The sequence below is a fragment of the Camelus dromedarius genome, chromosome 2, assembly GCF_036321535.1.
Source record: "Camelus dromedarius isolate mCamDro1 chromosome 2, mCamDro1.pat, whole genome shotgun sequence".
NCBI classification, from domain to species: domain Eukaryota; kingdom Metazoa; phylum Chordata; class Mammalia; order Artiodactyla; family Camelidae; genus Camelus; species Camelus dromedarius.
Genome location: NC_087437.1, coordinates 50,853,884 through 50,881,640, shown reverse-complemented (window position 1 = coordinate 50,881,640; position 27,757 = coordinate 50,853,884). Strand labels below are relative to the sequence as shown.

The following is a 27,757-nucleotide window of genomic DNA, read 5'->3' as shown; positions in this document are numbered from 1 at the left end:
TAAGGAACCAGCTCATCATCCCCCTTCAGGGAGCGAGCAAGGGCATCTGACACTTGTTTTTGTTCCCTCCTGCTTCAGCTCTAGTCCCCATAAAGCCGTGCCTGAATTCCTCATCTGGCCACTTATCAATTTCTATTAATTAAAGAGTCCAAGGACCCTGATGGGTAACAATTAGGACCTGCTTAGGAGAGCCAAGGGCACGTATTTCTTCCCAGCTTCACTTAAATGACTTCACCTTGGCAGCTTGAAACTGGCCACGGTGGGAGCATTTACACCAAGGAAATCAGCAAAAACTGTAAGTCGGCCCCTCTTCCCCTCCATTCCTTGAGAGCCAGTTTTAAAATACTTGCCAGTTTACCGCTGAAATTAGGAATCCCACTGGGTAGGTGACTTGACTGACGTTAAACTGCTGGCTAAGAAGTTAAGCCCAGGCTCCAGGCCCTAAGACGAGAGGCCATTAGGGAAAATGATGAGTAAAGGACGGGAGGGTAGCCAACTTCTGAGTCTGCAGCATAGTTCCGTACATGACAGAAAATGTATCTCCAGAGACGTGAAACACAGCAAATCCTTTTATAGTGATGATGAAGGGATAGAGCATGAAGACTGGCTGAGCCAGTGAGAGGAGCTTTCTGCGGCCAGTGTGGACAGCCTGTGACGGCGGCCAGACGCTGTGCTCAGCACTTCTCACGTGTTATTGCATCTGTAGTCAGTTCTCACAGCACCCTTCCAGGCAGGAATTACCATGGGGCGCAGAGAAGTTGGGTCACTTGCTTAGATCCCATGGCCAGTAGGAAGCTAGGTCAGGATTCCACCCCATTTCTCTAGCAGCCCAGGCTTGCATTAATGCTCACTGGTTTCAGAACACACAGCATGGGGTGTGTGTGAATTCATGGGGCAGGGTCTGTGCAGGGTCTCTGAGGACGCCTCCTCCCTAGCAGAATTCAGAGAGAGCAGATTAAGCTGAACCACCCAAGCCTGGCACTATGTGGTTACACTTCGGTGTGTCAGGCGTTAGGCCATTCTGTTATCAAACCTCATTTCCTGATTATTCCTGTGCTCTCTTGCTGTTGGGTTTTGGTTGTCTTTCCACCGTTAATAAAACTCACTCTCCTCACTGGGTTTTTCCCATAAATATGCTTCTCCCCTGTACTACCTCTGCCTTATGTCTCCCTCCTAAGTCTGACATGCAACCCGCTACTCTTCTCATTTTCAAGCCCATCACCTTAATGTCACCGTATTTTTCCCCTAATAGTTTCTGTATCCCCTGTTTGCTCTGCAAATCAAATTCTTACCTTCCTTCCTTTAAAGCAGCTACTGTCTTGTTCACTATCTTCATTTTGGCCAAGTGACCGTTATCAGTGTTCTCTGTGTTTATTTTCAACCTGATTCAAAATCTTCATGCACTTTCTCCCAATAAAATAACAGTATTTTATTCTGAACCGTAAAAACTTCTGATCTTTTTTCTTCCTTCAAGGCCTTCCTTGGGGATCCAGTCTGCTCTAGGAAATTCTGCCAGATGAACAAAGGGACCTCCCAGACTGCTGCCCTCTTTCCCTGTGTGGGTGCACAGTGTGGGCACCAGGGCAGGCATTCCGGGCTGCCCTGCTCGCCCACATCTCTCTTCCACATCCTCTCCCATCCTCCCACCAAAAGCCTCAGATCCTCTCACCAATCTCCTTATTTTGAGAATGTTTATTCATGTGGTATGTTTATCTGTATGTAAAATTATGTAAAGTTTTGTTTGTGTGCATGTGTGCATGTGTACGTGTGGTGTGAGTGCCAGTCTGCAGTTCGCGGGGTAGGATATGATCCTATGTGTTTTTCAAGTGCAAGTCTGACACGGGAACCTGAGTGGGCATGGCTCAGCTTGAACCTGGAAGGAATAAAAGCTTGTGTGAACATTCGCACGTATACACAGTACATACTATCAGCCTGCTTTGGCTCTGGATTTCTCACTGGCGTGGGTAGAGCAAGGGAGCAGATATGGGCCCTACTAACCAAGAGTCAGCTTATTTGTGGTCTAATGTCAATGGCTTTGTAACAAACTATGGACTATAAAATTATTACTTTCTGTGATTTGACTGAAAATACAGCATTTTATACTCTGAGGCAAAAACTGTGTATTTTGCACTGGGATGAAATAATGTGAGTTCTGAGCCATGTCCTGTGTGGCATCCACAGTAAGATGGAAGTATTGAGAAAAATGTGATGTGCTTAAAAAAACAATCACAATCAAAAACCACTTTCATTTTGCTTTGTAATAACTGAATGACATGAGAGACAGCTTTTCTGGGGGTGGGAATAGGGTGGAGGGAGAGAGTCTTCTCCTTGTAAGTTGGCAGATAGGTTTACCTAGACAAAGTTCCTCTTTAGACATGCTTGCTGATTACTGTAGTCGATCCTTTTATCTCCTTTCCTCCCCTGTTCTCTCTTTCTCCCTCCTTGATGGCAAAAGTTGCCACTTCAGATCCCCTTCCCCATCCTCACCCCATTTCCCTCCTCCAGCTGTGTCAGTGTCAGGGAGGAAGGGCAGGTGAGGAGCCCAGGGACAGGACCTAGAACCAATCAGCTGCTTCTGAGCTGCCACCGAGTCTGGAATTTATGGCGATTACATGGTTAACCTCATGTCTCAGTGCCTCAGTTTCTTCTTCTGCAAAATGGGGAGATTATTTCTCCCTCATAGGTGGTTGTGAGGCTTAAAGAGTCACTATACGTGTAAAGCATTCAGAACAGAGGCTGGTGCACAAGAAACACACCATGTTAGTAACTGCTGCAAGACTGGGCAGAAGGAGAAGTTTGTTTCTTAAGTACGCAAGAATAAAACTGACAAGAATCAGTATTTTAAAAAGCAAGCAGTGCTGTGAACCCAAACAAATATGCCCCAAGAACGAATAAGGGGGGCCAAGCTTAGAAAAGCAAATATTTGACTCCTTCGAGACCTACTTTATATTTGAGCTTTGTTGTTTGTTTCAAATTCTGTTATCATCATACTGGTTACTGGGAATTTTAAATGACTTTTAGCACAACTCCTTTAAAATATAATAATGCTGTACAATCCTTGTGTCACCAGTTTCCTTAGTAAAGACTCAGGACTTTTCTTTGCCTATTTGTTCATTTGGCATTCCACTGCCTTAATTTTTTTATGTCCGTGAATGGAAATCTACTCCCATGTGCAAATTGTGAAGAACGATAGTACTTAGTTTAAGTAGTTGTGAATTTTGTTGCTGAACACACATAGTAGGTCTCGTGGCCAACAGTGAGAAATGGTAACAGAGCCCAAGTTCCCCTCTGTCCCACAACCACACTAAGTTGAAATTTAAAGTCTTCGGACTAACACTGAAATCAAGAACTAACTCTCTAAATGTATTCTTTGTGGAGGGGTAACTCCAAATAGTCCCTAATTGTTGCCCCTTGTGTGAGCTAACGTTTCACAGCTTACATCACAGCCACAAAACACCCAGAGTCAGTGACTGAGTAGCATTCTGTCTTTTGTAGATGAGACAAACAAATTGGAAGTCCTCAAATTTGAATTAACAAATTATATAACAACTGAGAGAACACAATTTTTCACACGTGAAATGTGGGTTATAAATTCAAACTTCAGGCTGTTCCTTCCTTCTTAGGCGCAGAGGGGGAGCAATTACCATTAAACGGGAACCATGAATACTTCTCAGCACCAGTTGCTATGATGAGTTTCCTGAGAAAAGTCTACAAAATTGAAATTACAAGCTTTCCAGTAAATTCTGGATGATTTGTGATTTCTTTTAACATGCCCGTTTGGCTCCTGGACTGGGTTTAACAGGGCAAATTTATTTAATGAGGAATATAGATCATCAGAAGAAGCAAGGAAAAGACAAGACTTAGAATGTGGAAATCAACGTAGCATTAAGAATTTGCAGGTAAATTTTATCTTTCTTTCTTTTGCCATCCGGACAAGAGCCAAAAATTGTCCTCTGTGAGACTTGAAAGGTTAAAAATATAAAATACAAAGTAGTACAACTGATTTTTACTGTGGCTTCCAAGAGAATCCTCATCAGCTCAAGGTCGTAGCTTTTAAACCTGCCACTTTCATCTTTAATACTGATGATTCATGAAGTATTTTGAGTATCAGATTGATTTTTTTAATGAAAACCCCAGTCCTTTTCCCTAATTTATATGAAACTGTTCAGACTAGAATAAGAGACCTGAAGTTTGAGCGCATTTCCATAGAGTGTATGTCCCGTATCAGGACAGAGGGGCAGGTTTCATGGGAATACTGCATTTCCCCAACAAGGAGGAACCTGGAGTCAGAATGGAATGATCAAATGACTTAGTTTTTTTTTTTCTGACAGTCATATAACATCTTCTAATTCTAGTCCCCTAATTTTTCTTTGGATTATAGTATCTCCTTTATGGAACTTTGGGGTTTGTTTTTGTTTTTGGCCATGACGAAAAGCTGAGATGATTACTTTACAGTAGGAGAGAACTTTGGATCCCCCTACTGGTGATTTCTTCAAATTGCAAGTCTCCACTCTGGTTTCTGGAATCCGTTTAGTGGGTTACCATCAGAATTTTTTTAAATGAAAATATGGATTGCATATAGGAACTGTAAATGTTTCTTGGTAAAACTCTGTTCCCATTATGTGTTTATGAATGCAGAGTCACGACTGATTTCCAGCACCAGTGGGCCACCAGCAGCAGGATGGGATTAGGGTGAGGGGACTCAGGCTGGCTAAGTGCAGAGATGGATCCCGTGTCTATGTAAAATTTTGAGATTTTGTTCATCAAGGAGTTTTTGCATTACTTTAAAAAAGGTTTTCTTTAAAATATTATTTATTTTGATTACTGCTCTTTTCTATGCCTTCTTAAACTTTGTGCCCAAAATGAGTGCCTCACTTGCCTCTCCCTCACCCGGACCTTGCCGTCAGTGTGTCTACAGAGGGAGCGGAGAGGGTTGGCCAGCCTGGGGAATTCCTGAAGAGGAAGCACATGCGGGGTAAGACGTTGACATGTGTGTGATGTCTTCTTTCTCTGTGGGGCAGGAGCTGAAGTCATCAGCTAAGTGAGGAGGACAGGCCTTGGGCAGGGGGGAGATTTAGCATGGCTGGTGAAGAGCCTGGGAGAGGGAGCAGGTCCAGGACAAGTGGAGGCCCGTCACTCAGCACCAAGGACTCTGCTCACAGCTGGATATCACCGTGTGTACTGATGCTGTCTGCCTGTGACCTAGGCTTCCTGACAGCCCTGGAAGTGTTGTAGGAGTCTAGAGGGAGGGAATGACCCATGGTCTGGGGTTGCTGGGGTGGAAGGACGGGAACCAGGGAGAGGAGGGCAGAGGTGCCAGGTGATTCTGCATCTGAGACAGGGAGGTGGGTAGAGGAAAGGTCAGGGCACTGCTGGGTGGACAGGGGTGTTAGGGGGCAGGTCGCAGGTGTGCAGAGCATTCTGGATGAATATTTAGAGGTTGTGATTGAAAAGGGAGTGGACTGGAATTTGAAATTTCAGAGGAAATGCAGTTCTAAGTGATGCCACATAAATGACTTTCTTGATGTAAGTTGTCTTGAGTGTGTGGGAGGGAACGTGAACAAAATGGCATACACACCATAAAACAAGGGTTCCTGAGACTTCTGAGTGTTGTACGTCTACTAAGCAAGATGTAGAAATATAGTTTCCCTCAGGTTAGAAGTTGTTCATATATTACAACAATGGCCAGAAACAGTGGTCAAGAAACATATGGATAGACACAAAAATATGTGCATTTTGAATTCAAACCTGCTGGCTTTCTCTAGTCAACACAACTCAGCCTTCAGCTCCAGGGTTAGTGTTGCTTCTCCTCCTGGAAGATGCCTTTCCCCTCGACCTGGCCCCCACCTTGAGATCCCCGTGCTCCCAGCACAGCCCTCACTCTTTACGCCACATCTGTCTTCCTGCTCCAGCTCCACGACGGCCTTGTCCGTCCCGCCTTCCAACTGTCTCCCTCTCCCTTTGTTACCCCATCTTAATTTTCTCATAAACTATCCCTTTAAGATAATTCCTTTTTTCTTTGCCTCCTCCCTCTTCTCCTTCCCCTGAGTTTACTGTTCCTCCAGGCCTCTCTGTTCACCTCCCCCAACCGCCCCCAACCCAGAGTGTTCACAGCAGCTCTGCTCAGGGTGCCCACCGGCCCTTCAGTCCCATCTGCCTCCAGTGTCAGCTCACCCACTGCACTTCCCCACCTGTCATCTCTCCAACACTGCAGTCAATACAAGCCTAAAACCAAACATCTTCCCACCTCTCTCCTAACTCAGGAAACAAATTTTCCCTCATTTGTCAGTAATGGTTTGTCATTGGAAATACTGAACAATCTATAATAGGAATAGAAAAGAGTTTTATTTGAGCCAAACTGAGGACTATCTTTTAAGGACTGAAAGCCGTTCCTTCGATATGTAATCATCAGGAAGGATAGAATCCTAATGTCAAGACTGACAGCTGGCAAACAGGGCTGTCTAATTACATTTACACTGGCTCACTCTTACCCATGTTTTGTGATTTTTCACTTCCCTGACTCTACTTGAACCCCTACTCACCCAGTCGGCTCTGCACAGATCGGGGTGGAGCTCAGCTCGTTCCCCTACTGTCAGTGGTTACTGAACAAAATCTGTGTCCACCGCTTTAACTAATGTCTAACTTTACCTTTGACACCTGAAACAACAATTGTCCCCCTGCCTGCAACCACCTAAGTCCCACTGATCCTCAGGTTGTTCTGAAATCCTGTGACTCATCCCACCTTGGCTGATCTCTGCTCCTGGGGACACCCCTATGGGGCCTGCTGTTGGTGTTGCCCGCGTCAGCACTGACCTGCCTGGACCTTACAGTGATGTGCTGATTTTTTCTGTGATTTTGTTTTTGACTCCAACTAATTGTCTCCAATACTCTGAAGCTGAAGGCCCTATAGTTCATTATTTTCATTGACTAGGATGAGAACTTACATAGAAAGTACTCAAATACTTACAGGATGAATTGAAACTGCCATAGTTTAACTGTAAATTAAAATGCAGGCTTTGTCATCTTAATTACAATTTCAACAAATATAGTTGGTTGAGCATGTATTTTAAGGATTACAAAAGCAGCCTCAACAAAGAAATGCGTTGTCTGCAGGGGTGAGAGAGAATAGACGAGAGGTGACTGTAGATAAACTAGTTTTGTCCAGAAAAGGTTAAAGAACTCTCTTGTTTGTTTGTTTTGTTTGTTTGTAGTAGTTGTGAGGCACAGCTCCCAGACTTGGGGTGGGGTCCACCACCTGCTTCCCCGAATTCCTTTACTTTTCTCTTCTTTATCCTTCTGACCAGTGTTCCCTATTTAAAAAAGAGGACATAAATTTGCCTCCAGTCCAAACACATGAACCGAAGTTATATTCCAAATATTTGCATATTTTCTTCTAAGCAGCTCTTTGTTCTGTTCTCGTCTGTAGTCTCCTCTTTCCGATTTTCAGCAGGCTCTGAAGTCATCTGTAATTTTATATCCCCTCAATAAGAATACGTTGATATTCACCCCCAATTTGCAGATTAAATCACCAATGCAGAGTGCAGGGAGGGGTGCCTGAGGTTGTACAATAAATCTGGCCCCAAACCAGACAACCTTGGTTCCAGCCTGTTAATTGGTTGCCCAGTCGCACTGTGGGCACAAAGGAAGCTGCACCCACAGCATTCTGTCCTGGGTGGTTGCTGAGCCCACATTCATTATTGGGATCGCTTTGTTTCCTGTAAGCCCAGCATTTTCTCTCTCCAGGTCAGGCAGGTCTGCGGGCTTCTCTGTAGCCTTCACCCCTGCACCCCTACAGAAGCTACAGGATGTGCCTTAGAGAGGCGTTATAATTCTGCATGAACCAGAAGGGCAGGCCTCGATTGCCTGTGCGTGGTCTCCATCAGCAAAGCCAGGGCTGGGGCAACGTTGTTTAGTTTTAGTGAATGAATTTGGATCATGCTGTTTTGGGGATGGTAAATTATGCTCAGGTAAATTATGCAGATATTTTCTTTACTAACAGTTTAACCTGGGTTCACTACACGGTTTACAATTATACAAGCCAATGGTGTAATGATAAAGTCTCTTAAAAAACCAATAAAAAAAGAACACACTCCAAACAAATGATAGATTAATTACACTATTGTTGCAGGCGAGGGGAGATGACAGAAATGAAGTCGAAATTCAGTTGAGGTGTACCTTGCTCTGAGGTTGGTTCTGGGGAGACTTGGCTTAGGCAACCAGGAGCTGAAGTCCAGCAGACAGCAAGCGAAAGTGGAAAGCCCTCTGTTGCTATAGCAGATTGCTAGGGAACGAAAGCGGTGTAGGCGGCAAGCCGGCGGGCTTTTGCCATTGCGGGTAGAGTCGCCTTTACCACCGCAGGAGCCAACGCCCCAAGGTCTGGAGGAAATAAAGTTATTTTAAGGCAGGACAAGAAAAAAAATCAAATATAAAATTTTCTCTCTGCCCATTTGGGCCACTCGCCCCTTTCCTTTAGTGTGCATTGTGCACCTGCATTTTCCATTAGCCAGAATTCCTTAGAAGACACGAGAATGCCTGCTAGACAAAAAAGAGCAATTTTCTCCTGGCGCCAGCAAGGTAACTCCTTAGGAGATAACATTCCTCTCCTGAACCTGTAAGGGGTCACATTGACCCACTACTCACCCAGTGTGTGCAGATCTGGTCCATTTAAACTGTCAAGATGTTACTTTGTTATATAACCCTTTGTCTTGAAAAGGGATGTACTGTACTTTGATTTCTAAATGATGGAACAGTCCTTAGAGTTTTCTGAAATTCTGTCTCCCAGGTCATAATCCTCAGGTTGACTCCAATAAATATCTCTAGTTCTTTTTACATTGACTATTAACTAATTTTTTTGTCCACAGTCCTCAGAGAGCTAGATCAGCAAAGGGTAGCTTTCCCCAGATTGAAACTCTTGGCTTGTCCTTACACACTTTGGGTATTTATAGTCTAAATGTCCCTTCACCATGGTTGCTTCTTATGGTTTTACTGATAACCCCCAGCTCAGCCCCTCAGCAGCTGAGCTCTGAGTGCTTATCAACCCACTTGATGAGATGATGACATCCTGACACAGCTTATTTCATTCTTATATGGAAACAACTTTAAATCTAAAAACAACTCCTTTTTTTTTGTCTTTGTCATGAACAAGTGGATTAAAGCAACTTAAATCATAAACAAGTGGAAATCATATCAAACCAATATACAACACATGGAGATGCTTTTGCTTTTGGCTGGGAAAGGCCACCTAGTGACTATGTTCAACTGGTGAAGTTCAGGTGTTCTTTTGTTATAAAAGAGAAGCTGGGTATTGTAAAGAGGAGTTTACCTTTCCTAGATCTTCCCCTCATCACATCAACACTGTCAGTGGGGTTTGGTTATAGTTTGCGCAAACAGTGGCTAGACAATTCATGTTGCTAAGGATGGGAGGGTTTGGTTTTTAAACTTCCTAACTATACTGAATCGAGGAGGGTAATCAGCTGTTCTGATTTGCCCAGGACTTCTGAGTTAGCACTGAAGGTCCTGCATCCCAGGAAACAAGAACATGAAGACTCCCAGCTTTAGGTATTAAGTGCTGAAGGTTGGGGAAAAATTATAAATCCATATGGCAACCCCCTCCCCCTCCAGTGGCCTGAAAGTGACAGTATTTTTAGCATTGAGTGGATACAGCATTTGCTGTTGCTTTTGTTTGTTTTTTCTCCTGGCTGCTGACATTGGCAATCATGATTTGCAGTTCACAATAATCGATTATCCATTTGTGCATTATTCTAAGTGAGGCACCTCAAGTGTACAACCTGAGTATATTCTGAGTGACAGTGTTAGCAGTTGTCTTTAATTTGGCTGGTGGATTGACAAATTGTGCTTTGCATTGAGATAGTGCTAGTTTAACTTCAACACTATGAATGTTGTGACAATATTTGCTAAGAGTTTAGATAATGAGGATGACCATACCAAAGCCAACATGACATAGACATCACCTTAAAAGAAAGCTAAATGACTTATTTTAATGATAGATGGAAGGACACTTAGATTAGGAAATTTAATAACCAAAACAGTACATTCCACACAAAAGACAGAAAAGAATTTGGGATTGGACATTGCTATGGTTTGAATGTTTTCCACCCCCGCCTCCAAATTCATATGTTGAAATCCCAGTGCCCAAGGTAATGGTATTAGTAGGTAGGGCCTTTGGGAGGTGATTAGGTCATGAGGGTGGTGGAGTCATGAATGGGATTAGTGCCCTTATAGAAGAGGCCCAGAAGAGCTTTTACCTCTTCTACCATGTGGGGGTTCAATGAGAAGTCTTCGACCAGGTGTAAGGCCCCTAGCTAGACCATGCTAGCACCCTGATCTCAGACTTCCAGCATCCAGAAATGTGAACAATAAATTTTTGTCATTTATAAGCTACCCAGTCTGTGGATAATATAAAATACAAAACTATAAAACTCCTAGGAAATAGCAGGAGCAAATCTTGATGACTTGGGGTTTGGTGATGACTTTTTAGATGCAACACCAAAGACAGGAAAACCATGGAGTTAGGATTTTATCCCAGGTGGAAAGGAAAGCTATCGAATAATTTATTTTTATGAGATCACCCTGGGGGCTGAGTAGTAAATGGATTGTATAAAGCAAGATCAAGGGCAGGAAAACAAATTTGGAGACCATTGCCAAAGTCTTGATAAAAGAAGGCAATACAAGGTAGTGAGATCAGCATGGAAGAAAGATGCAGAGTTTGGTTTTGCACATATTGAAGTGCCAGAGTCATCAGACTAAAAATATCCAGAGAGCAGTTGGTCTGATGCTCCGAGGAGCACACAGGAAGCCTGCAAGTGTTGAGAGGACAGCAGAGGCCACAAATGTAGGAGGGAGAATAGCAAGAGTGGGGCCCCGAGGGGCAGAAATATTGAGGAAGTAACTGCCTCTTGCCACTGAGTTTAAGAAAGTAATCAAAGGTGTCCTTGGATGGAGATAATGGTTGCCTTTGATCCTGGCTAAAATCCTCATTATTAAACAGGGCTGTGAAGACCTTCTAGTAAATTGTGTTAGTTATACCTTTTCCTAATACAATCCAAGTTATGTTTGTTCGGTTTTGTCTCATCTTTATGTAGTTCTCTCCCCCTGCCTTCCAATCTCTGTAGGGAAGGGACATGAGGATAGATGCCATGCCCTACTTTTCTCATTCTTTAGAATCTCCTTTTAAATGTTTACTTACCAAAGACAGTGATGGCTTTGAATTGATCTGATACTTTCAAGGATTCTAGCATTTGTCTTATTTGTCACAGCAGCAGTTTCATAATGAGGAAAGTCATGTAAACAAAGGATGTTCTATAAGGATCAAGTCAAGGTATACTGTAGGTTGGCAGTTACTGACTTATACACCTAAAAAGGAATTCAGGATGAAGCATTCTGATTTGTGGATATATGGACCCCTAGATAGCTAAGATGCATATCTAAAGAAGAATTTCAACGACCCCAGATTCCTGCATCTTCCCATGCATAGATAAGCACCAAAATAAGTAAACTGAGATAGCTAGGGTTTTTTTGTTTTTTGTTTTTGTTTTTGTGTGTGTGATTAGCAGTATTCTTTTACCAAGATGTTTGTTTGACTACATGTATTTTCCAGCCAAAAAAATTCATATATATACTGGCCCCCCCACCACTTCTTCAGAGCAGTCCCTCAGAGCTATCTAAAAGGCTGTCTTCCAGGCTGTAGTCCTCAGTAAGGTCCCTGAATAAAACTGAATCTCACTGCTCTTACACTGCATTTTTCCCCTCAGTGGACACTGGCAAGCATCAGTACTAACCCTGGGAAAGGACAGGGATGCTGCTCTTCCCTAGAAATTCATTATCATATTTTTTTCTATGTGATATCAAGCAAAGCAACTAGTGGAAGTCACAGTCAGTGTAGTTCTTCTGACAAATGATAAACTGTGGTCAAGAAAAAGATTGTTTAATAAGTAATTTGTGAGAAGAAGAAAACAAAGATCATACTCAATCCTTCCATAATGGGGCCTATTATAGCAAATCCATGTTATTGTTATGGAAAAAGAAATTTACCAATTAATTAGCTTATTAACAAAAACCTTGCCGTTGAGTAGCTACGTGGCATATAGCAGGAAATGTTTGCCACACCAGAAGAGGGAGCAATCTTACATTCTAATGCTTTTTTTTTCCTCTCAAAGAAACAGATAATGCTTAACAGATGGTGCTGATGAAATCTGCAACTGATCAGTCTTTGTGCTACTGCCCAGCAGCAGCTAACCTGGAACTATTAAAACTTTTTATGAAGAGTCACATTTCTTGTATCCTTTGTGTATAGTTTTGTAAGTAGAATAAAATATTTACTATAGAGTGCTGTTTTATCTCTTTCCTTGGAAAATATGAAGGTATGGCAACAAGTAGAAATCTTTAAGGAACAAGGATCAAAAAACTTTAAAGAAAAATATGCTTCTTTGTAATTTTATTGAACATTCAATATACAATATGGCAGTTTTTCTGGGATTTAACCATAGGATATGATTATTGCTGGTGCTTAGCAAAAGACTCAAATTTACAGTTGACCACTAATAAAATGCCTTACTGAATAAAAATGATACCAAACAAAATGAATTCAAGTATTTTCTTAAAAAAGTCATTTTAAAGTTCGTTCTACTCAGCCTAATGACTAACACCATAAAGGCAGAACACTAGTTTAATATAATTGGCTGCTTTTATACAGCAGATATCTTTCAGTTCACATTTAATAAGTATATTATTAAATAACAGCAAATACTCAATATAACCATGTTTACAGAACTAGAAAGTAAATTTCTAAGAAATATTTTTACAACTCCATCTTTCATACCCAGCCCCAACAGTCTAATTCTGTAGAGCATGAAGTCAATGACTTTCCTTACATGAGCTCATGCTGAAATTGCTTTGCTATCAAAAATCTACATTTTTGATCTGTTCTGAGCATTGAGACAAGCTTCAAATACTCCCCCCAAAAGAAGTACAATGCATATTGTGATTACCTTTTCAGCAACAGCGAACGTGGCATTCAAAACCATCTCATCCCAGGAATTAGTCTGCCACATTCACAGGCATTTCCTCCACTGTGGTACGGAAGTCTGTGTCATGTAAGTCCTGTCTTCTTCAATGTTTATGGCCACAGTTTTCCTCCCAAATTGACTCACTGCCAATTCTGAACAAAAGAAAAATTATAAATGAGACTATCACTGATCAAATGCTACATAAACTACTAATGATATGAACTACTAGTTAACCATCAGTGGCTGTTTATTTGCCAAGATTATACTTAGAGTGCTTCTAACTGAAGCACTAGATGTTAATTACAATAGCTAGAGAAAAAGAAAAGATTTCTTCTGTAGTTAATTCAACAAGATTCATCTGGCTGCAAGATCAAATTCTATCAGGCACTTGAGTGTTATTATTTATAAAGCAGATGACTGTATTGTGTTTGGGGTAGTGAAATTATAGCCCTTAGCAAAGTGGGCTAAGAGCAGCTGTCAGCCTGCAACAGACGTAAACACCAGGGAACAGTTGTGTAATCCGTTTTGGCACACTTTTGGAATTATAAATGGAAAATATAAACTCTGGAATGTTAACTATTATTTAGGACTATGCTGTCCAATGCAATAGTCACTAGCTACACGTGGCTAGTTAAATTAAAATGAATTAAAATGAAATAAAATAGAAAATTCAGTTCCTCAGTTGCATTAACCACATTTCAGTAGCCACCTGTGGGCTGTCACTACTGTGTGGGGCAGTGAAGATATAGGGCATTTCCAACATGACAGACTTGGTCCAGGACTTAAAACTTTTTCCAGTAGTGGGGAAACTTCCAAAGATTTGTTATGGTAACCTATATTTATCAGTGCTTTCTGTTCTGCTCACCTCATACACTGTAACACAAATGAATGAGAGATGTTTACCACCACAACCCTCTACTAAAACAGATGATAGAACCAATCAAAAATGTCTTGGCTGGAGCAACTTAAAATATCAAATAACCAAGACAAGAGAAAAACAAATATGGAAACACTTCCTTGCTCTTTATCCAAACAACATGCTACTTCACTTATGAATCTATGTCCTAAATCAGGCCAATGCCATTTCTGAGTATCACCTCATCACCTATTCTTCTCAACCACTATATTTTTTGACAAAGTTATTTTTACATTAGTAGCAGGACATAATTTAACTTATTTAGTGATAAAGCCACTGTATGTAAGCCAGGGTCAACATAAATTGCTACCAGAAAACGCCAAGAAAATCTCAATTACAGAGGAGTCACCAGGAAAGCACAAGATATAAGCAACATGACCAAAACCAAAACAAGACCAAAAAAAACCCCTCATGTGTAAGTTAAGACAACCAATCTAACAGCATTATTGATTTTCCCTTTGAATATCAACTGTATAAAATACAAAATCTGGGCTACATTTCACATGGCTTTCCCACTGTGTTTTGATCAACCATGAATATTTCCAAGTACAATTTAAGTAAATTCAACTTATTATGTTACTACATTTCCTGATTCATTTATCTGATTTTCAAAGTTGTCTGGCTGACAAAATCATACTTGAAAAGCAGTACCTGAAGTTATTTCACCAGAATAAAAGCAAGTCATTCAATGCAGATGCCAAATAACTCAACCAAGAACATAGTTTCCACAAGCGGTGGGCAGATCATAGTTTATAACCATAGATATTAGTTAAACATAAAAATCATGAGCCTGAGATATGATAATATATATTCACATTCTGATTCAAAAGGCAACTTCTGCACAATCTCTTAGGCCACAAAATAGTAAGGAACCACATATAAGTCACACGGCTCACTGTGGAGCGTGGTCTTTATTCCCCCACATAGCTTGAGCTGACAAAGGTGATGAAAAATCCTCTCCGAACCACCTTTTAATAGATAAATATTGTAATTAAATGAAATACCAGTAAGTCAGTAGTAATCAAAACATAGTTTGTCCCCTATCTGAATTACCTCTTGGGAATATCTCTTTCTTTCTGTCACCACCTGCAAGATATTAATAAGCCTTAACTCTCAGGAGTCATTTGTTAAGGTAGGGTTTAAATTGGTAACCATGTATGAGACCATGCATCCCTGGCTGCTACAGCACCATGGCTGGCAGGGCTTGAAGGAAACAGTCTTATTTTGAGCAGGGGGCAAAGACAATGTGGCACTTCACAGCTACACTGTAACTAGATCCTGCATCAGTTTATTAAGGAAATGGGATTAACAGTGTCTTAATCACCAGTACTAGGGAAGAACAGTTCTTGCCACAACAGAAACTGAAATTCCTGGCATGCATTTTCTCAGACATCCACCTTCTGCCTTGTGTTCTACTGGCCAGTCTCTCATATGTCACAAAGAGCACACGATTCCTCCCTGGAGTATATCAGAGAGGAAAATGTGAATTTGGATCAGAGTTGGAGTAAAAAGCCATTTGATTTCTAACTCTCATCCCTACCATCAGAAGGAACTACTTAGAAATTCATTCATTAATTCTGCTTAAATACAGATATGATTGTACCAAATCTTAGAACAAAACACCTTGGAGTTACCTGTGGTTGTTCTACCATCTGTACAGTTGTGTTTCTCTTTGTTTACTCTGCCAGCTTTATTACAAGGACTAAGACACTGCAGATACTAGTTTCTGCTATTTTAGCACAGAGCTTAAAAAAGAAGGTAAAAGCAAATTCTAGCTGTAATTTTTATGTATATCAATTAGAAAAACATTACCCTCTTTCAAAATTATTATAAGATATTGACTCTTTCAAGGGTCAGTTCTTCTTTATCAGAATTTGAAACGGGTCTCTCAGGAACTTTTTGAAGACTTCAACATATCAATTGGCATAAAGGCAGAAAGCAACACAACCTTAAAAAAGAGACAACGACTAGTTATGTTGCACATCAGTTAAACAGTTATAACAATTTTCATAATAACACTGAGAGAAATGTTTGAGACCAAGCGTCCCTGTCTTACTACAGAATTGAGTTAGACAGAGATTGTAGGAAACAATTGCTTTTGGCAGGGGAAAGGACAATATAGCACTTCACAGCTATATTGAACAATTAACCCAACCTGCCAGCTACAGAAAAATCATGTGCACAGCTGAATCCTTGTATTTGATTTCTGGTAAATCCCATGGATTTGATCTTTAATCCCTTGGCTCAAGATCTGTATTGGCTTCATCCAAAATAAGCCTCCTGATTCATTTTGGAATATGAAAAAAATTCTTAAGGTGAGTTGTGCATAGAGACTTCCTTCCAAAGACTACAGTACAGAAGAAGAGGCAGAAGAGTGACATTATGTGGAGAAACCTGACAAACTCTAACTCAGCCAGGCGATCAAGGTCAACAACAGTAATAAGCCTTGACAGAATGAGATGAAAATGGTTCCTTACCTATGTGGTCTTCCTCCCTCAAACCCAGAACTACAGTCTAATCTTGAGAAAAACATCAGACAAATTCCAATACTAAAGGCATCCTACTAAATATCTGACCAACAATTCTCAAAATGGTCAAAGTCATTGAAAACAAGGAAAATTTCATTAACTGGTACAGTCAAGAGGAGCTTAAGGAGACATGAGAATTAAATGTCTCTGTGGTATCCTAGGTGGGGACCTGGAACAGAAAAAGGACATAGGGAAATCTAAGTAAATTCTGGACTTTAGTTCATAATAACATACCGATGTTGGTTCATTAATTTTAACAAATGTAGCATACTAATGGAAGATGTTAATAATACAGGAAACTGGGAATTCTCTTCTCAATTTTTCTGTAAACCTAAAACTGTTCTAAAAAATAAAGCCTATTGAAGAAAAATCTTAGTATCACCTCTAGATATTCCTGCATGGCAACTGGCTTAAACAATTAGGCTAATTATTTTCCCTCCCATACCCCAAATATCCCTGGTTAAAAAATGCCCTAGGAAACATACGGCAATACTTACAAAGGTATCTTCTATTTAACATATCAAATGTTCTTCCTGGAGTACCAGTGACATGATGTGCCGTATCCGTGAGTCTGCAGTTTTTGCATTTCATTTTGAACACTGGTTCAACACAATGAAGGCATGACAAGTTACTCCCAGGTAGTATTCAAGTGCCAGAACTACCTTTTGGATCTAAAAGTCAAAAGCTCTAATTATTTACGCTGTACAAATAAAGGCTCCACCAAATGACTTTTGAAGCACATGGCTAAATGCTAAACTATTTACATTTAGTTTAAGATTCTGGTCTGCAAACAGCTTTTATGCAGCACAACACAGAATCACTTCCAAGTTTACCATGTAGACAAACTGCTTCAAGATAATATCCCTTTAAGCATCTCATTTTAAATTAGATTTTTGGGCTTTTTCAAACTTGGGATCCTCAGCTTCCTAGAGATACCAGCTAGATAGTTAAGGAACCAAAACAGACATTTCCAACATTATTCTTCTATGTGTAAGACGTGTAAGTAGTGAAATAAGCTCTACAGCTCCAAGGCAAATTGCTCTGATATGTATTCACTTTCACTTTAAAAATTCACTTATCATTCACTTTAAATATCTTTCCAATAGGATACTTAGACAGCCTTGATCTTAATAAAGCTTACAACTTTATTAAGAAAAGCTTTATTTCATAGGTAACATAGCAGTAAGGTTTCAAAACAGATAGCAGACAACAGATGTATCACAAGTGACAAAAATTCCCAACTATTACAGATCATTTCTGTTTTCCTGTTGTAAATCCACATTTGAACTTAACAACAATAACACAAAGGACATGGATCCTGTGTACCCTGAAAGAAAGCAAGCTTCAGTTTCTCAGTCTGTTGAGTATAGCTCTGCAAACTTATCGTTTTCTAATATAGTATGCAGTTTGGCTTTACACTGTCTTATTTCACACCTCCAGTAAGTTCTGTCACCATATTTTCTATCAAGTCAATGTACATAGTTGTAATCACCCACTATTTTAAAACTATGTCTACTCGTCCCTGTGTAGATCATTATAAGGGCTAAGATGTATATAATATAAAAATAGGAGTACTGTGTCAATGGACACATGAAACCAAACTGTCAACCAGTTATTTTATCTTTTTTTGGTAAAAATGTCTACAGCAAAGATGACTATGGTGAAAATACCAGATATACACCACTGATGTTTGAACCTTGTGAATATACTGACAACCACTAAATTGTAAATTTTAGGGTAACTTCTATGGTATGTGAATTATATCTCAATAAAAAACTTTTTTCTTTTTAAAAGAGAAGAGAGAAATAGGAAAGCTGCTTAGGAGGTTAAAGCATTTGACTAGATGATGGTGTTTTTGACTTAAGGGTGTGGTGGTATTGGGCAGAAAGAATTAACTAGAGTAAAACACATGTAGACAATAGAATTAATAGCATTTGGTGATTACTTAGATGTGGGTGGAACAAGATAGGGGAGGGAGGAGAGATGTTCAAGGATCCCCAAATTTCTGACATTAACTTAATGAGCAATAATGTTATAATCTACTTAGCTTTGACAGTCTGCAGGAAAAGCAGGATTAGCACAGGATTGTGAATTCAATTTCAAATATACCAAGCTTGGGGTATCTGGAGCACACCAAGTGAAGACGTTGAGTAGGCAGTTGAACACACATGTATGATATTCAGAAGAAAACCTGAGTTAGAGAAATTTGGGGGTTTTCAACAAAGCTTTTGGAATATATGAGATCCAGAAGATCTCACTTCCAACACAGAGTGTTGGGGAATTCCAACATCTAAGGATCTGGTAATCCAATAAGAGACCGAGAAACAGAGGAGGGAAAAGCAAAAGGAAAACTAGACTTATTTATAAGGGAAGAGACAAGAGAAGAATTTATTTCTAAAAGGAAGAACTGACTTATAGACGGGGTTGGCATCCTTTTTCTGTAAAGGGCCAGGTAGCAAATATTTTAGCTCATGGGCCATATAAAAACATGCTGAAGCTGAATTTGGTCCACACGCTATAGTTTGCCCAAACACTGGTTGAGAGAGTTAAATATTGCTAAGAAGTCAGAGTGCATTGGATTTAGGGACAAGGAAATTATTGGTGACCTTAGAAACAGTTTCAGTAGAGGGGTGAGGACAGAAGCATAAGAGGAGTGGGTTGACACTAATTATCAGAGAAATGCAAATCAAAACTACAATGAGGTATCACCTCACACCAGTCAGAATGGCTGTCATTCAAAAATCCACAAATGACAAATGCTGGAGAGGCTGTGGAGAAAGGGGAACCCTCCTACACTGCTGGTGGGAATGCAGTTTGGTGCAGCCACTATGGAAAACAGTGTGGAGATTCCTCAAAAGACTAGGAATAGACTTACCATATGACCCAGGAATCCCACTCCTGGGCTTGTATCCAGAAGGAAATCAGGATGACACCTGCACCCCAATGTTCATAGCAGCACTATTTACAATAGCCAAAACATGGAAACAGCCTAAATGTCCATCAACAGGTGACTGGATAAAGAAGATGTGGTATATTTATACAATGGAATACTACTCAGCCATAAAAACCGACAACATAATGCCATTTGCAGCAACATGGATGCTCCTGGAGAATGTCATTCTAAGTGAAGAAAGCCAGAAAGAGAAAGAAAAATACCATATGAGATCGCTCATATGTGGAATCTAAAAAACAAAAACAAAAACAAACAAACAAACAAAAACAAAGCGTAAATAAAGGACAGAAATAGACTCACAGACAGAGACTACAGACTTGTGGTTACCAGGGGGGTGGAGGGTGGGAAGGGATAGACTGGGATTTCAGAATTGTAGAATAGACTACACTGTATAGCACAGGGAAATATACACAAAATGTTATGATAACTCACAGAGAAAAAAATGTGACAATGAGTGTGTATATGTCCATGAATAACTGAAAAATTGTGAACATTGGAATTTGACACAACATTGTAAAATGATTATAAATCAATAAAAAATGTTAAAAAAAAAAAAGAGGAGTGGGTTGAGAAGGGAGTGAGAAGTAAAGAAACAGAAACATCAGGGCTGATAATTCTTAAAATTTGATTATAAATGGGAGAAGAAAGATAGAGGCTTAGGTGGGAAGAAGAATGGGACCTACAATTGTTTCCTGAAGAAGAAAGAGACTACAGAATACTTATAAGCTGGTGGCAAGGATCTGGTTAAGAGGGTGTGATTAACCATTTAGATGACAGAAGGGCTGACAGTAGAGACACTGAGATGGTCAGAGGGGAAGGATGGCACAGGCGATGGAGACTAGGTAGGTAGAAGTTGGATGGATACAGATGAAGGTGGGTGGGCAGATTTGCTGGCAGGAAGCTCAGAAGCTCAGGTATTCTATTTTCTCAGTAACATTGAGATCATTTGCTGAGAATGGCTTATAAGGGATGGCAGAGGCTTGAAAAAAGTGAGGAGGATTCGAAATAGCAGTTGCACAGAAAAGCAGAAAGAGGTGGCTAGAGAAACAATGGGCCTGCTGTGCAGTGCTGAAAGCCCAGGTGAAGTTGACTACCAGGAATTACATTAGTACCAAGTCTTTCCAGTGTGCAAGTTTCTCCAGCTCTCTGGGAGGCCTGGGGCAGGCACAAAGAATACAAATAGTTAGATACATCCATGGCTGACGTCTTCTCTGGTGGATAGTAGCTAGTAATAATTGGTAGCATTTATAAACCCTGGGGATTAGGGAGTAGGTTTTTATTAGTTATGATTTTAGAGATAAACAAAAGCTCAGATATGTTAAGTATGTATTTATGATCACTTGGGTAAAAGTCAGTAGTTGCTAAAGACTAGATCTTTAATTTCATAATTCCACATACCTTTCTAGGTGGTGGAAAGATTTTGTAGTTTTTTGGAGAAAAACTGGGAAAAGTTCCCAAGAGGAATTTTAGTGAATAGTTTGTAAGTAACTACATTAACACTATGAACACTAAGGAAGTAAAACAATATACAAAAAAATGTAAAACTGCTAAAAAGCTTGACATTCTAAGTCTATCTCACCATAAACAGCCACTGACCATAAACCTATTTTCTGGCTTTACCCCCCTCACTCTGTAGTCATTTTCTCTCCCCTGGTGCTTGGTAATGTTTCTTCCTGTTTATAACACAATGAAAATGAAAATCATATAAAATTATACATGGGGAGCAAATACTGATATATAAATATTTTATTATATTATCCTGGCTTACAGATATTTGATTTGGTAAAATTGGTATGTTATGGTCTAAAATATCTGCTCTATTATTGAACAGTATGTTTCTTTTTGCTGAAATTCACTATATTCATAATATTCTTAAATACCTGGCTTTTTTCATCTTAAAACTAAAATTAAAATATTTAATTTAAACAAGTTTATACTGTATAGCACAGGGAAATATATTCAGTATCTTGTAGCTCACAGTGAAAAAGAATATGAATATATGTATATTCATGTATGAGTGAAGAATTGTGCTGTACACCAGAAATTGACACATTGTAAACTGACTATACCTCAATAAAAAAATTAATTATCTAATGATTTATGCCAAAAATTCACATTTACTAAAAGTCAAAATATAATGGCTAATCATGGCTAAAATTAATCAATTTCAATGTCCCAGGCGCTTGACAAGAATTTAACAAAGCAATCTTATTAAGTGGATACAACCATTATCATTTCTGTTTTAAAAAAGAGGAAATGGAGTCCTAGAGAGATGATGTAACTTGCCTGCTGCCATCAAAGTGGTAAAGCTAGGCTTTGAACCTGGATGTCTCATTTCAGAATACCCTATACTGCTTTAATCCTTAACTTCACTGTCATGTATGGATCTCTTGCATGAATATAACTTTTTCCACTGACAATAGAGTCAAATGATATGCCATTGTGATTTAATATATAAAATATACTTTCATCATCATATAGTGAATCATTTTTCCTTGAGAATTTAATACCATTATTTCTTCCCCAAAATAGAAGGTAAATGCCACAGCGAGGAACCCGAAAATAAAACAACTCTCCAGCCCCCCTGAAAGATAAATTTGCTTTTGTTAACTAGATTCATTTCAACAATTAAGAAGTGCTCCGTAGCAGTCTTTCTTTGAACTGCACCCCTGAGGAGGGACAGCAGAACTGAAATGGGCTGTCCTGGCCCCATTACTTACTAGTTGCTTAAATTTGGGCAAGACACTATGGGTTTCATCAGAACACGGATCACAACACTCCCCAAACGGGGAGTCCTACGAAAGGACTCTGTAAATGGTTAGGAAGTGTACAAATGTTACTCTTGCTTAGGGTTGCCAGATAAAAAACGGGACGCCCAGTTAAATTTCAGACAAATAATGCTTATATTTTAATTTTACTTGATATCGGAGACATATTTATACTAAAAAAATTATGTGTCGTTCATCTGAGTTTAAATTTAACTAGCGTCCTGTATTTTTATTGCTAAATCTGGCAACCGTATTCTCGCCCCCATAGCTTGGGGAGAGTGGAGGACGGCAGGCCTAACTCCATTTCCCCCACCCTCAGCGCCTAAGTGGAGAAACGAAGGCAAAGGGCGAGTGAACCTAGGGAGGGGGAAGAAGGGTAAGGGCTGGATGTAGGACTCCCTCTCGGGGTGGGACTGAAAGCAGAATCCCCTGACAGCAGATTCTACCGAGCCTCTGGTATTTCCGGACCAGGCACACCACTCAGGCAGGGCAAACAGCCCCCCGCCCCCACCCCAGGGCAAGAACGCAACGGCCCCTCCACCCACCGTTGCCTTGGCGGCAGCAGCATCCGAATCCGGACACGCTGCCACTCCGTCGCCACCAGCAGCACCGACACCACCGAGACCGCAGCCATGTCCCTGGAGCCTGAACGCTTGTTGATGTGCGGCTGCGCTTCAGATGTCACCCAAACAGTCCCTCCATTGCGTGTAGCAGTCTCTTGTCCTCCTCTGGCCACCGTCTAGTCCCGGGAAATGGGCCAATCCGAGCGAGACATTCGGGAGGGGGCTTCACAGCTAAAACCAATCAAATAACAGAGGAGGTCTGCAGTGATGGCAGTTGGCCAATTGGGCTGTGTGCCAGCGGGGGCGTGATCCCTGCTTCCCCCCTCCCTTCGGGTTCGGGTCCAACTGGGGTAGGGGCGTGGTTTCCTCAGTCTCCTTAGGTCCCCTGGGTGCCGGATAGATGTTTCCTCTTGTGGTCTGTGGGGTTCTTTTCCTCTCGTGTGCTCCAAGGCGAAGAGCCTTCCACCAGCTTTAATCTTTAGAGTTTTCTTAGGGGAAGAAGAAAGGAGAGCTGTCCTAAGATATAAAGGGGTGTGGGGTAAGAAGAATACAACATTTTATAATGCTTTTCAACAATTGAAAAACATGTATTTAAAGAAATGCTCCCCTTAGTTATCTCAAAAGTGAAATTACAGAATTTTAAAATAGACTTTTCTATAATGCTGTTTTTTTAAATTGAGGTATAACTGACACAGTATTTTGTAAGTTTAAGGTGTACAATGTGTTGCTTTGATACTTTTATATATTGCAGTATGATTACCACCATAGGGTTAGCTAACACCTCTTTCATTCCACATAATTATAATTAATTTTTTTGCAATGAGAACATTTAAGATCTAGTCTCTTAGCAACTTTAAAGTATATGATAAGTATTGTTGGCTGTAATCACTGATGCAGTACATTAGATCTCCAGAACTTGTTAGTGTTCTAGTCACAAGTTTGTAGACTTTATTATTTTACAGCAGTTCGAGTTTCATAGCAATACTGAGCAGAAGACAGAGGTTTCCCATATACCCCCTGCCTCCTCCCACGTGCACCCCCCCCCATTATTAATATTCCCCCACCACAGTGGTACATTTGTTACAACTGATGAGCCTACATTAACCCATCATAATCACTGAAAGTCCATAGTTTATATTAGCCTTTACTCTTTATGTTGTACTTTCATGGGTCTGGACAAATTTATAATGACATGTGTCCACCATTATAATATCATAAAGAGTAATTTTCTGCCCTAAAAATTGGCTGTGCTTCACCTATTCATTCCTCCCTCCCCCAATAATCACTGGAAAACACTGATCTTTTTACTGCCTTCATAGTTTTGCTCTTTGCAGAATGTTGTATGGTTGGAATCACACAGTATGCAGCATTTTCAGATTGACTTCTTTCACTTAGTAATATGCATTTAAGTTTCCTCCATGTCTTTTCATGGCTTGATAGCTCATTTCTTTCTAGCACTGACTAACAGTCCATTGTTTGGATGTACCACAGTTTATTTATCCATTCACCTACTGAAGGACATCTTGGTTTCTTCCACCTTTTGGCAATTATGATTAAAGCTACTATAAACATCATATACAGGTTTTTGTGTGGACATGGGTTTCTAACTCTTTAGGATAAACACCAACCAGCACAATTGCTGAGTTGTTTAGTTTTGTGAAAATCTGCCAAACTATCTTCTAAAGTGCAATTTTCCAAATTTGCAGTCTCACCAGCAATTAATGAGAGTCCCTATTGCTCCACATTCTCACCAGCATTTGGTGGTGTCATTGTTTTGGATTTGGGCCATTCTATTAGGTGTATAGTAGTGTGTCATTGTCATTTTAGTTTGTATTTCCCTGATGACATGATTTGGAGCATCTTTTCGTATGCTTATTGGCCATCTGTATATCTTCTTTGGTGAAGTGTCTGTTAAGGTCTTTAGCCTAATTTTAAAATCAGGTTATTTTTACTATTGAGTTTTAAGAGTTTTTGTATATTTTAGATAAGTCCTTTTTTTTTAAATTCAGTTATAGTCATTTTACAATGTTGTATCAATTTCCAGTGTAGAGCACAATTTTTCAGTTATACATGAACATGCATATATTCATTGTCACATTCTTTTTCGCTGTGAGCCACCACAAGATCTTATATATATTTCCCTGTGCTATACAGTATAATCTTGTTTATCTATTCTACATATGCTTGTCAGTATCTACAGATTTCAAACTCCCAGTCTGTCCCATCCCACCCCCGTCCCACGTGGCAACCACAAGTTTGTATTCTATGTCTTTGAGTCTGTTTCTAACAGTCCTTTTTTTTTTAATCAGATGGACTTGTCTTTCATAAATATTTTCTATCATCCATAGCTTCTCTTTTTATTCTCTTGATAGTACATTTCATACACTAGAAAATCTTAATTTTAATGAAGTCTATTTTATCAATTCTTTCTTTTGTGAATCGTGCCTTAGGTGTTCACCAAAGCCTAGGTCATGTAGATTTCTCCTATCTTATCTTATAGGAATCTTATAGTTTTGTGTGTTTTATGTATAAGTCTGTGATCCATTTTGAGTTGATTTTTGTAAAGAGTGTGAGGTTTGTGTCTAGATTAATTTTTTTTTTGCAAGTAGATGTCCAGTTGTTCTAGCACCATTTATTGAAGACTATCTTTGTTCCATTGTATTGCCTTTGCTCCTTTGTCAAAGATCAATTGACTATATTTATGTGGGTCTATTTATGGGTTCTCTTTTCTCTTCAGTTGATCTATTTGTTTATTCAGTTGCCAGTACCACACTGTCTTGATTATTATAGCTTTATAATAAGTCTTAATGTCAGGTAGTGTCAGTCCACCAACTTTGTTCTTCTTCAATTTTTTGTGTGTTGGTTATTTTGGGTCTTTTGTCTTTCCACATAAATTTCAGAATCAGTTTTTCAATATCCACAAAATAACTTGCTTGGATTTTGATTGAGATTGCATTTAATCTATAGATCAAGTCTAGAAGAACTGATAGTCATTGTAAGGAACTGTTAAAGCTCCTGGAGGTAAAATTCACAAATGTGTCCCCCCTTTCCAACCATGCCTGTGTACCCCTGGAGTTTTTACTCCTCAAATTTTTCCACACTGAGCCTCTAGCAATCCATCAATTACAGTTCAGGGTTCCCTACTCCAGCACTGGTTCCTGCAGAAGTTGCTGTTTGTGGGTTTCTGTGAGTAAATTGAGATTCTTTGTATTTGTCTGCCAGTCTCTCCAATTTGGGGGCAATGGTTTGCCCTGTGACCTCATGTCTCTTACGGGTCTAAGAAGAGTTACTGATTTTTCTGTTTGTTCAGCTTTTTGCTTATTGTTAGGATGAGGTGGCAACTTCTAAGTTTTTTTCATGCTGAACTGAAAACTGGAAGTCCCAGAACATCTTAAAAATAAAAATAGGTAAAGCCCTGCTTATTAGTGCCTGTGAGATATTCAAAATCAGTGCTCAAAAGAAAATACAAACTAAAAGTAAATTGAAAGCCCAATTAGAAATTTCTAACTTTTAAATTAGAAAAAAATTAACAAAGCCATCCTAAGGAAAACAAAAGGAAGGAATTAGGATAAAAGAAGAAATTAATTCATTAGAAAATAAAAATGGGAATACTAATCAATATAAGATTTGAAAAAAGCAATACTAGAATAGACAGTTGGCTAGCCTATTTAAGAAACAGAGAGGAAACACAATCAAAATACAAAAAAGGAGAAATAGCTACAGATACAGAAAGAAATTAGTAGACTTGCATGAAATTACTTTACTCAACTCTATGCAACAAATTTGAAAATGTGGATGAAATTACAAGAAAATTATCAAAACATCCCAGAAAAGGTAGAAATTTTAAGTAGACCAATTATCATAGGAGAAATAGATATTGTCAGAGAACTGCATTTTCCCACACCTCAATGCACCAAAGCACCAGGCCTATGTTATTTTACAGAATTCTACTGTGAAATTTTGAGGAGCAGTTGAGTCCATTGCTGTTCTGTCCTCAGGACAGAATAAAGGACATCTTCCAAAGTCTATTTATGAAGTGAGTATAACACTGATAACAAAATCTAATAAAACATACACATATCATACACATTCGGATACACCCTGACCGTGGAAACATATCATGTGATCAAGACAACATAGTATTGGTGAAAGAACAGACAGCAGATCAACTGAACAGAATAAAGTGCCCAGATACAGACCTACACAAATACAGTCAGCTGATCATTGACAAAGGAGCAAAAGCAATTAAATGGAAAAAAGATAGTCTTTTCAACATGTGGTGCTGGAAAAACTAGACATCCACATGCAAAATAATGAATCTAGGCACAAACCTTACAACTTTCATAAAAATTGTCTCAAAATTGATCATAGACCTAAATGTAAAATATTAAACTGTACAAGTTCTAGAAGAAAACATAGGAGAAAATCTAGGAGACCTTGGGTTTGGCAATGACTTTCAGATACAACACCAAAAGCATGACCCAAGGAAGAAAAAACTGATAAATTTTCCTCATTAAAATTAAAAACTTGTGCTCCACTAAACACTTTTAGGACAATGAAAAGACAAGCCACAGTCTGGGAGAAGATATCTTCTAAACACATATCTGATAAAGGACTTATGTCCAAAATATACAAAGAACTCTTAAAACTCAGTAATAAGAAAAAAACAACCTAATTAAAAAGTGGGCAGACACCTCACCAAAGAATATAAGCATGCAAGTTGCTCACTATCATATGCCATTGGGTAATTGCAAATTTAAGCTACTGTGAAGTATTACTACATACCTATTAGGATGGCCAGAATCCAAAACACTGACAACACCAAATGCTGGTTACCATGTGGAGCAACAAGAACTCTCATTCATTGCTGGTAGGAATGTAAAATGATTTTGCAAGGTGTTTTGTAGTTTCTTACAAAGGTAAACATAGTTTTAGCATAAAATCCAGAAATTGCATTCATAGTTATGTGACCAAATGAGTTGAAAATTTAAGCCCACATAAGAA

The 27,757-nt window shown here is 39.5% G+C and overlaps 2 non-coding genes across 2 annotated transcripts; both read right to left on the bottom strand.

The window, feature by feature from the left end:
• Positions 1–15,094: 15,094 nt before the first annotated feature.
• Positions 15,095–15,225, bottom strand: LOC116155814 (small nucleolar RNA SNORA63). Its single transcript, XR_004139708.1, has one exon. It is a non-coding gene; the product is annotated as a small nucleolar RNA SNORA63 (small nucleolar RNA).
• Positions 15,226–15,533: 308 nt separating this feature from the next.
• Positions 15,534–15,701, bottom strand: LOC116155837 (small nucleolar RNA SNORA81). Its single transcript, XR_004139731.1, has one exon. It is a non-coding gene; the product is annotated as a small nucleolar RNA SNORA81 (small nucleolar RNA).
• Positions 15,702–27,757: the final 12,056 nt, after the last annotated feature.